The sequence below is a fragment of the Quercus lobata genome, chromosome 9, assembly GCF_001633185.2.
Source record: "Quercus lobata isolate SW786 chromosome 9, ValleyOak3.0 Primary Assembly, whole genome shotgun sequence".
Classification (NCBI taxonomy): Eukaryota; Viridiplantae; Streptophyta; class Magnoliopsida; order Fagales; family Fagaceae; genus Quercus; species Quercus lobata.
The window spans coordinates 3,016,170-3,026,905 of NC_044912.1; the positions used below are offsets into that span (position 1 = coordinate 3,016,170).

Below are 10,736 nucleotides of genomic sequence, written 5' to 3' on the forward strand. Positions count from 1 at the left end.
TAAATATTAATTTGTACAAATTATATCAAGAAAATTCCTGATATCCTAGTGGCAAGGATACACGCATTCCCACCAGTTAGCCAGGTCCGACCCATAATAAGAGTTTTTTTATTTATTCTCTCCTTATTACCAAAACTACGTGGTTTTGGGTTTGCTTTATAACCTTATTAATCCAATTTTTCAACATTTGTCTCTCACTTCAACAGCAGCTATTCTCCCCTTTCCCTCTTTAGTCATTCTCTTCCTCCCATCTCTCTCTCTCTCTCTATCAAGCTGCTTCATACACCTCTTCGTCGATACGTTTCTTCGCTGTTCTTTTTTTTTTTTTTTTTTTTTGGTTTTGCTTGCTTGCTTGGTGTTTGGGTGGTGAGAAAATGTGGGAAAGCAAAGGGAAATATATATTTTCTTATTTTGGTATGATCTCTGAATATATACATGATTTTGAGTTTTTTTTTTGTGCTTGGTGTTGGTTGCTGAGAAAATGTGGAAAAGCAAAGGGAAATAGGCTTTTTTTTTCCCCCTTTGATCTATTTGGTTTCTAAGAAATTGGAAGAAATCAAAAGTCGGCCAAACTGAATCGATTGAAATCCAGTTAGTTCGGTGTCGGTGCCAAATTTGGTCAAATAGAAAATTTTGGTTCAGTGGAAAAATCGCACTTCAAACCGACTGAATTGCAACGATTACACCCCTACTTCAAATTATAGTGTGGACTACATGATTATTTTTTGAGAAAAAATATGATAAATAATGCATGCAATAACTTTCGCTGAAAATTCTATCTGCTTTCTATATTCATTTTTTACCTTATAGTGTTTAGCTATGATTTACTTTCTATATTGTTTTTGATTTTAGTGTTTAACCATTCCCTAGTTTCCATGCTTCTGGAAAGAGGAAAATAGGACACACTGACATAGATTAACCTAATGGTGACTAATATTCATCAAATTAAAACAACATGACTTAGGGCATGACTATGACTTGGTAAGGAAAATTGTCTTACAACTCAATTTCTTTAGAGTTAAAATTTTCATGTTATATGTATTTTTCATCTTCATATGTATAAATATCTTTTAAGTTAATAATAAAAGACAGATAGCATCTCAAAGTTACATTATTAAAACTTAAACTGTTGCATCTCAATAAGATAACTCGAAATTGTTTTCACATTGAGGTTTCCTAATCACAAAGAATAACAGCACATATACAACTACTATCTTAATAAATTATGATACTCTACCACTATTTATGTTTCTGAACCTTGAATTGAAACTCACCTGCAATTTTCTTCTCCTTCTCAGTGTTCTCACTTATTGAATGTCACGGTAAACAAGGTAAAATGAAAAAAGCGTGCAAAATAGAGAGAGAAAACAACAGAAATTTGATTTGAGGAAAAGAATCACTCGATGACAATTGCAACCAGAGATCTATTTATATAACTAACAAACTAGCCGTTGTAACTCTAACAGAACTAACAAAATTTACAAATAACGTGGAGCCAATGAGGCATTGACATCTGGCAAGGACCAACAATGACAAAACAATGTTGCTTCGTAAAATAAAAGTAGTAACTGAAGACAAAACGTCGTCGTGGCAATAAATAAGAAAAGCGGTGCCATTTAACTCAAAGAGCCGTTAAATTCAAAAAAGGAACTTCCGTGGTGGGCTTTTCATGTTTTAAAGAAGAAGAATAAAAAACAATTACTAGTACTACTCTACTAAATTTCTTGTTAAATTTAAGAATGGGCATTGGGTTTTGGATTGTTCTTTAGAAGATTGAACATGCGGCATGCCAACTAATTTTCTGTGTAATAAAGACATAGGAAGTTTCCTAATTATGACTTTGGCTTGGGTCTGGTTCGGATTAGCATATCAACTCAAATAACACAACTCCTTTTTAATAATTAAAAAAAAATTATGTATTTTAAAATTGTTAACTTGGTTCATTTTATATTTAGAGACTTGGTATAATTTTGATAGTTTGATTTATTTTAATATTTTGATATATTTTTAATATAATTCAAATATTAGGCTATATTGTAATTTTTTTTTTCAATAATGAATTTAAATGATTTAATGATTTTTTTTATTATTAGACCTTACCAAACCAAATGGCTCCAATCTGACCCTTACAGGTTGGGTTGAGTTAAATTTTAAAGCTATTTTGGATTATGTTAGCTTGGGTGAGAAATTTCTCAACTTGATGAGGTCAATATAGAATAAAAAGTTTCTCAAACCTAAGACAATCATGTACACACTTTGTTTTTAGTTTGGTCATGTCATTTTACTAAAAGCAATCATTTTAAATTTTATAGACTAAAATTGTTTATAGGGTATAAAGTTTAGACCAACTGTATTTGACCCTAAAACCAAAAACAAAATATTTGTTTGTGCAATTTTAGGATATTTCAAATATCATGAATTTTAAATTATATAGAGACTTATTAAGCATACATTTTAATGGATCAAACTATTGACCAATTGAACTCACTTCAGTCTTATTCGGTCCTATTCAATCTATTTCTGTTCGTTCGGTCTTATTTAGTCCACTTTGCTCTATATTCGGTCTACTCTGGTCTATTCGGTCCTAATCAGTCCACTTTGGTCCACTTCAATCCTATTCGGTCCTTTCTATCCTCTTTGGTCCTATTGGGTCCATTCTGTCCACTTTGGTTTTCATATAAGCTTATGTGATAGAATGCGTTACAACAGGTTTACTAAAAGGCCACTGATGGAGCTGTAACGACCAAACAAATCTCGCCGTAATAACTCTTTCTATAACGTATTCCGAGTCAACACTACCCCCTCTCTGTAAACGCAATTGAATGACAATGACAACAGCGAAGAAGAAGAAGAAGTTGATGTCATCGGCGGCATGGAGAGGCGAAGAGGAAGCCACAGAAGACTTCCAAGACGACAACGATCGATGATTCCCTTGTCGAGGTAACTACCAGGTCTCTGTTTTGTGGTTTTTCTTTTTGTTTCTTGATGATTTGTGTTCCCGTATCTAAAATTTCAGGACTTGCTGTATCCAATACCCTTTGTCTTCTGCAAAAGACAGCACTTTTTTCTGTCCACAATAGAGAGACCACTTAAAGAGTTTGGGCGTCTAACTCACTAGCATAAATGAGGGAGAGACCATTATAGTGTTAGAAGACCATTATAGCTTGCATCTTCTAGGGTGGATTTCCTGTAAGTGTATATTGCCAAAATGGCCCATCATCAGCAAAGAGTGAGACCAGGTTTGCTGATGAGACTGTCAGTCGTTATCATGTTCTGGAAGTCGTAAGATGCTTTGTCTTTTATGTATTCAATTTGATTTGGAAATTATGCTATTTTGTTTTCTTCAGGCAGAATTCCTTTTTTTATTTTTTATTGACAGTATTGGTTGGCTGTTAATATGATTGAAGCCTCAGTTTCATGAAGTGAGGTTATATATTTGAATCTTCCATGATTGTAGATTACTGAAATTATAGCATGTTCTGTTTTCCTATCAATTGACATTTTTTATAGCTTATGCGTCATTCACCGCTTGAGGTTAACAGTTTACTAGTTTACGTCTTTGTTTATTTGGTTCTCAATGATATCTTTACTCCTCTATTTTCTTAAGGTCCCTCCCCCTTGGGGGCGGGCCATCTAAATCCATTCATAATTGAGTTTGAGATATAATACTTCTTTTGTATATGCAGTTTCTTCAACGAGTATTCGGTATTGACACCATCGTGAAACCTCTTCCACCTGCCATGGCCTACAATGTTTCCCGTAACTTGAACTTCTTTACACGCATTTTCACTCAGTTCTTTGGTAAGTTTTGATTTCTTTGTACATTTTATGGGTAGCAGAGAAGATGGAAATAGTACAATTTCTATATAACAAGACAACATCGTCACTCTTAAATAGTTTTGAGGATTCCTTTTAAGTCCCCGCCCCCTCCCCTTTTCACTGAACCTAGAGTTGTGGTATATCTGCATCATAATGAGTATGCTTGTGAAGCTTCTGAACCATTTTTAATGCATTTGGGGTTTTCAAGTCTACAATTTCATTGGAAATAACAGTTTTAATGGGTTTGATTCCTACATCTTTTTGGACAGAAATATAAATTCAGGGAGATAGTCATATGTCTGTCTATATCTCAAATAAATATATGACCAGCAAATTACTAAATAGATATTAAAATATAATTGATTTATAGAGATTCTCAATGTCCAATCAAGTATTTTACCTTGTAAAACTTTTAAGCTCAGAATTGGCTGACATTGCACCTGAACCTCTCAATCAATATTTAATCTTGGACATATGATTGCATCCAAGTTCATTGAGGATTAGGTCATGTGATCAAAACTTTGACATTTTTCCTTCCATTAATGTATTGATGACTGTAACAGCCAAGCTGATATTGGCTTTATAATATAGTTTATGTGATGTGTAGAATTTCAGATCCAGAAGGTATTGCAAATGCCCAGAAATCGCTTGGGATAGGACAGGAAGAGAAAGCTCGTCGTATTTGCTAAAAAAGAAAGAAAAAAGAAAAAAGGCAGTCACTAATGAACTTTCCTATCATGCTTGTGTGTGATTGAATTCTCTACCACTATATATGTTGTGTCTAGCCCTGGTTGAAACCAATGTTGCAGAGTAGAAATTCATTATTATATACTCGAAAAGACTAGATCTTCTTAAATTTGAATTCATTATGCAATTTTCTTCCTTCCATTACCAAACAAGAGAAGGTATTCTTAATTTATTTATCTTCTCATCAGCAACCTCTTAACCAATTTGAGCTAAGTTTTTCTATTGGAAATTTCTTTAATGCCACTCATAAGACACAAATGCTGTCAAGAAAAAATATAATATTTTGCATTGTGGGAGAAAATAAAAACAATAAAGTATACCAAAACATTGAACAAGTAAGAGAAATTTTAATTCCTATCTTAAAATGTTAATAAATTGCATGCAGACGTTTGGCATAAATTAGTCCAAAAAAGGTGCAAAGATAGCCTTTTTTTCTGCCTTTGGTTTTTTGGTACAAAAATGCAGTAAGAGTTGGCTGGTAGTAAAGTTACAAGCCCCAAAAGATGTTCATAAGACTTTGAAGCAAGCAGGGCCATAGCCTTTGCAGTGACTCCCCTAAGCACAGCATATATGAACCACTAGCGTTCTCCAACTTCCATGCACTAGTGGTCTTCAATCAGCCTTTGTTAATGCACTTTGAACGGTCGGGGATTGAGCTTCCATTCAGTTGCAAATGGCAGAAACTACAACAGACTACAATAATTATTCCTGCCAAAACTTGATTTTGCTGCATAGGGACAAAACCAATCCATTTGCAATCTCTCTGCTAGTGCTCCTCAACTGTTAGTAACTCCTCCACAACTAGATACACTAGCGCTGGTACTCACTCTCCTGCAGTTACTTTGATCCACCAGTTGTATATCATAGGCTTTTGAATACCTGCAAAACAAAAGATTTAGAGCATTAGCACTTCATAAGCAGACTGTTTTGCACTTGTAAACTTCACTTTACAGCAGCGATTATGAAAAACAATCTAGAGAATATTCTAGTTTATGAAAGTCTGGATCCTCCATCTATTGAGCCAACCATTGCTACAAAGAGGAAGGACAAAATGAAATTGGTTCTATGGGTCAAATCTGACCCAAACCATACAGACCGAGCAAGACTGCACTTTGGGAATAAATAATCAAAGCATACTTAGTATAATCCACTATGTTTCATTTCTACTAATCTGTTTTAGTGGCCACGTACTCTTGCCAACACTTCCACACAAAAACACATATTCAAAGAAAGCTTCAAGCTCCACAGATTTCTCCATCTAGGAGCCATGAAACTCTGATGAGAATCCATTACGTGATCCCTTACTTCCAATGCATGCAGCATTGCAGGCTATTTTGATCAAATATCGTGCATGTGTTACATGAGGCCATATCAGTGTATCAGTAACTCCTCACCTTCAGATACAGGTAGTTAAAATTTGAGCAGCCACTTCAGGAGAGTATAGCTCCCTAACCAGGTCCTGTTTCCAAGTCAAAGAAGCTAACTTCAAATACTAATTAACAGAAGCAGATTGTTTCAACTTCCTTAAGGATATCCCAAAATATAATACAAAAAAATGTAAATACTTCAAAAAAGAAGGCCTATAAATAAATAAATAAATAAATATATATATATATATAAAGAATGATTGTTAAAGCGTAGCATCTTGCCACTATGAAACATAATGCATCAGTCTAAATAACAAAACTAATTAGAAAGTTTTGGAGAAAACTTAAATTCTAGATATAATAAAACAACAGTAAAAACTAGAACAGGAGGCCTTACCAATCCAAGTAGGCTACCTTCTCCAATTTTCAACCTTGTCAGCACAGTTGCTTTCCGGCTTGAATCCGATTACTGTAATGATGAATACACACCAGATGATATGATTAGCAATTTATAGTTAAGTCTGTTGTATGGGCAGAATTCTATACTGTCTACTGTTGTCTTTTACTTCTAATTCTATTTGAGTCTCTTTGACAGGGTATAACCTAATTAAGTTACAATTTGGAGATAGGTCTCTTGGTTGTTTCATCATGTGAAATGGGCACGGTCAGCTTTGCCTGCTCATGATCTGAAATGGGCATGGACAACTTGGAGTGAATAATTTAATTCAACGCAAAAGTTTTTAAAAAGGTGGAGAAACTTTCAAGTACATCAAGAGGCAAAAGCACAAAAGTCTTATGGTAAAAACTTACATAATCAAAGAGCCGCTACATTTTAAAAGAAATTTAAACTGTTAATCTTACAGATTAATAAGGAAATTCATGTCGCAGCACCCATTTTCTTTCAAACTACACTGATATATATATATATATATATATATAACTTATGAAACTCCTAAATGTCTTAAAAGAATAAGAAAAGGGTGGGGCGGGGGGGGGAATATCAAGCAACAAAAAGTAGAGAAAGAAGGGATTGCAATATTATTAAGGTCTTACCAATGTTTCTACACAGGCATTACATAAGACAATGACATGTATGATGATTTCCTTACATCGCCAAAAAGGAGCAACACATGGCTAAGGCCATTCAAATATACTTACTATTCAATGCTCTATTATGGTAGATCATTGATTCATCGCAACATGTCCAACAATCGAGTAATATATACTTGTTCATAGCATTGTTTTGGTAATAGATAAAACTGGAATCAAATGCTTTTTACCTTGAAGATTGTCTCCTGCGAGAGCTTTTTATAGAGTTGGTTACCGCACATCTTTGAACAAGCTTAGATTCCTAATGAAGATAGCTTAAGAAAATTACCAAAAACATAACTGATGCTATGGATCAATCATGTACAATGTTGATGATATTTGGATATATCAAGAACTTGGTTGAATGATTTGGTCAATGATTTGCATATCCACATTAATTCCTCATAAAAGTAAGTTAGGATCAAGCTCCTAATGTTTGAAATTTGAACATTCACTAACTGTGATTTGATTCTAAAGTTTGTTGTATTATGAGAAATACAGTAACAATGTCCTCAAACATGCTAATACAAATGATTTTAATAACTTTTATAATTGCCATACTACACTAAGATAATAAAAATTTCAAAGGAAAAGACAAAAACAAGGATAGAAAAATCAGCTGAACTATTAAACAGATAAAGAGCATTTTCTTTGGTTGAAGGTTATTACAAAACCATAGAAAATCTTATATGAGGAAGCTAGATGCTATGTCTTTCCAGACTAATCGTTCTAATTGTGATCTATACATGAGTTCACATATATAATATTTAAAGACATAATAATTAATTCCAATTATAAGGTTTGCAGGGGCATGCATATAGGCAACAAGAGTGCAGATTTTACCCTACAATCTATTAGATCAAGTGAAAATCAGAAGCATAAATGCATGCACTTGTCTTCTCTCTTGGCCACGTGATAGTTTCTCCTCATGAACAAGTCCAACAATCCTACATCAATGGGGCAACCAACACAAATCACTGAACCAAAATTACCCTAATCATTGTTTATTTTATAAAACTATTTTTTCTTTTTTTTCTTTTTTGGGATTAAAAGAGTAGCTTCAAGAATGGGGATGATTCTTTTACAAATTGAACCAATCCATAAGATTTAATAATACGCATATTAAATTAACTAGGTGAACTACTATGTGTTATTTAATGATTCTTTTGTAAATTGATTAAGAAAAAAGACAAGAAGTTCAACAATCTCTAATGATTCTTTTGTTGGAATAAGTGCCAATAACGAAGAAAAGCTGCAGCTAGCAATATACTATTTAGAATTTAAAATTAAATCAAACATAAGTTCAAGTATATGCCAAAGGAAAGATAAAAAGATAATGCAGCAACCAACAAAAATAAGAGTAAGAAGAAAGACAATGACTTACAGGTAATCAATTTTTGTACGAGTAAAGTAAGGGGAAAATTCTCTGTGCAACGGCTTTTCAAATCTTGATTTTGTACCACACTTTTGCTTGACACATTCATTTTTGGAGAAGCAGAAAGACTTCAGCTTCAACTTCAGCACATGCCTCCCTCCACTCACTAACTCAATACCAATAAAACCCCCATAATACAAGATACAATGAAATTGAAAGATTTAAATACATGGAAATTTGACACAGAATCAGCCAACGCTCGAAGATCCTAACACAAACAAAATGGTACTTAATGCTTTTAGCTATGAAGATTTTCTCCTGTGAGAGCATCTTAAATAGTTGGTGGTTTCACATCTATTAACATATAGGTACAAGCATCATAGGTTTCTAATGAAGATAGTTTAATCAAATTAGAGGAAATTTTGCATTTCCAAATTAGTTTTTCATAAAAGTAAGTTATGATCAAGCTCCTCATAGTTTGAATTTAGGAACATTCACTAACTACAATGTGATTCTAAAGTTTGTTGTATTGTGACAATTACAATAACAATTTCCAAAAAGTGTCTAACATGCATATAAATAATATTTTAGTAACATTAAAAATTGTTGTCCCAATTTAAAATAATAAAAATTTCATAGAAAAAAATGGAATAATACAACAGTCAGTTATTCTCTTAAACAAGTGGAAAACATTTAACAAATGGAATTACTCAAGGGAGGAAGCTAGATGATACCTCTAGCTAAACTATTCATGCTTGTAATTTCCAAGTACTGTGACCAAGTTGCATTAGCATCGCTATCTGAGTGCAATCTAGATAATAGTTCACATATATCATATGTAATGACATAGTACTTAAACTCAAAATAATACTGTTTGCAGTGGTATGCATATGCTATTGTTGCACTTTGAAAATTTTTAATGACAAAGTAAAGGCAACAAGAATGCAGAAATTACCAATGAATATGACAGAATGAGAATCATGGTCATACAATCAGTTGCACTTGTCTTCTTGTCTCCTAGCAGTGTGACAGTTTCTCCTTGCCAACAAGTCCAATAATCTTCCATGAAGGGAGCAACTGGCACAAATAAGTGACACAAGTCACTGAACCAAAATGACCCTATTCGCTTTATGTTATAAGACACTGTTTTATAATTTATAAATTTTGCTTTTGGATTAACTTACTCCAACCAAAATAACCCTAGTCACTTTCGAAGTATGGGGAGAGTTGGAATTAGTGCAAATTAGGAAGCTAAGCTGCAGTTAGCAAAATACTTTTTAGAATTTAATATTAAACAATAAGACAACATTACAAGTATATATTAAAGGAAAGGGAAAAAAGATAATGCATAAACCAACAAAACTTAAATTAAATTAAGAAGAAAGACAACGACTTATAGGTAATCAAGAGAAAAAATAGGAATTATTCATTGACTTACAGAGTATTTGAATCCATTTGTCAAATTCCCTCAACGTTCCAGGACACTTTCACTAGATTCTGGCCAATCACTTAGCTCCTCATCACATTCCAAGTACTCACTTGGCTCCTCAGAATCAGAGTTACCATGGGTTGTAAATTCTATTAGCCTTTCAATCCTTTTTGAGTTTGGCACATCAATAAAACTTCCTTCCCCACTGGGCCCAGCCCCATCATAATCATCACGGCTTCGCTTGACTTTGATACCTTCCACAACCATTGTGGAATCGTCTAAATTATAATGGGGAACATCCAAGCCCTCATAAGGAGTGATGTAGTTGCTTACTTTGACCCATAGTTTGGTCGAGATCTTCTTCTATGTCTTTTGCATATACCAAACGGACCCCGCACTTCTTCACCACCAAGCCTGAATTAAAGGTTTGAATTTTAATGCCAATCTGACTGAATCCATCCGCATCACATTCCCACGATAATTTTTTTGAAGGTTGTTGTAGCATCGAGGAAACATATAAAGTAACCAAAGGTGATCTGATAAAACCTTACGAATATCGCTAATGCCTAGTAGAGGATTTCTGTCATTTCCTTTGGTTTTCAAATAAAATCGAAGTCCAAGCTGGTCGTCGATTTAGTGATGTGAAAGTCCAGGCGAACAAAACACAGCACAAACAGCAATTCCTATCCACTCATTACACAAATGAGAAAGTTCTTTTATATTCACTTCACCCCCTATGCTTTGATGACTAAACCACTCCGGAATTTCATTTCTTGGAAGAAAATTTTAATATCTAGAATATCGAGGAGAGATTCCCTGAAACATTCAAAGCATGATGTTTAGAACTCTGAGAGAGAGAGAGCGAGAGAGAGACCTGAAGGGACTTTTTCGTCACTACAAAAAACAAGTC

The 10,736-nt window shown here is 33.8% G+C and overlaps 1 long non-coding RNA gene across 1 annotated transcript; it reads right to left on the reverse strand.

The window, feature by feature from the left end:
* Positions 1-5,571: 5,571 nt before the first annotated feature.
* LOC115960254 lies at positions 5,572-9,896 on the reverse strand. Its single transcript, XR_004085135.1, has 6 exons — positions 9,836-9,896; positions 9,353-9,474; positions 8,407-8,563; positions 7,214-7,284; positions 6,331-6,402; positions 5,572-6,025 (listed from the first exon to the last, which is right to left on the reverse strand). It is a non-coding gene; the product is annotated as an uncharacterized LOC115960254 (long non-coding RNA).
* Between the last annotated feature and the right edge of the window lie 840 nt (positions 9,897-10,736).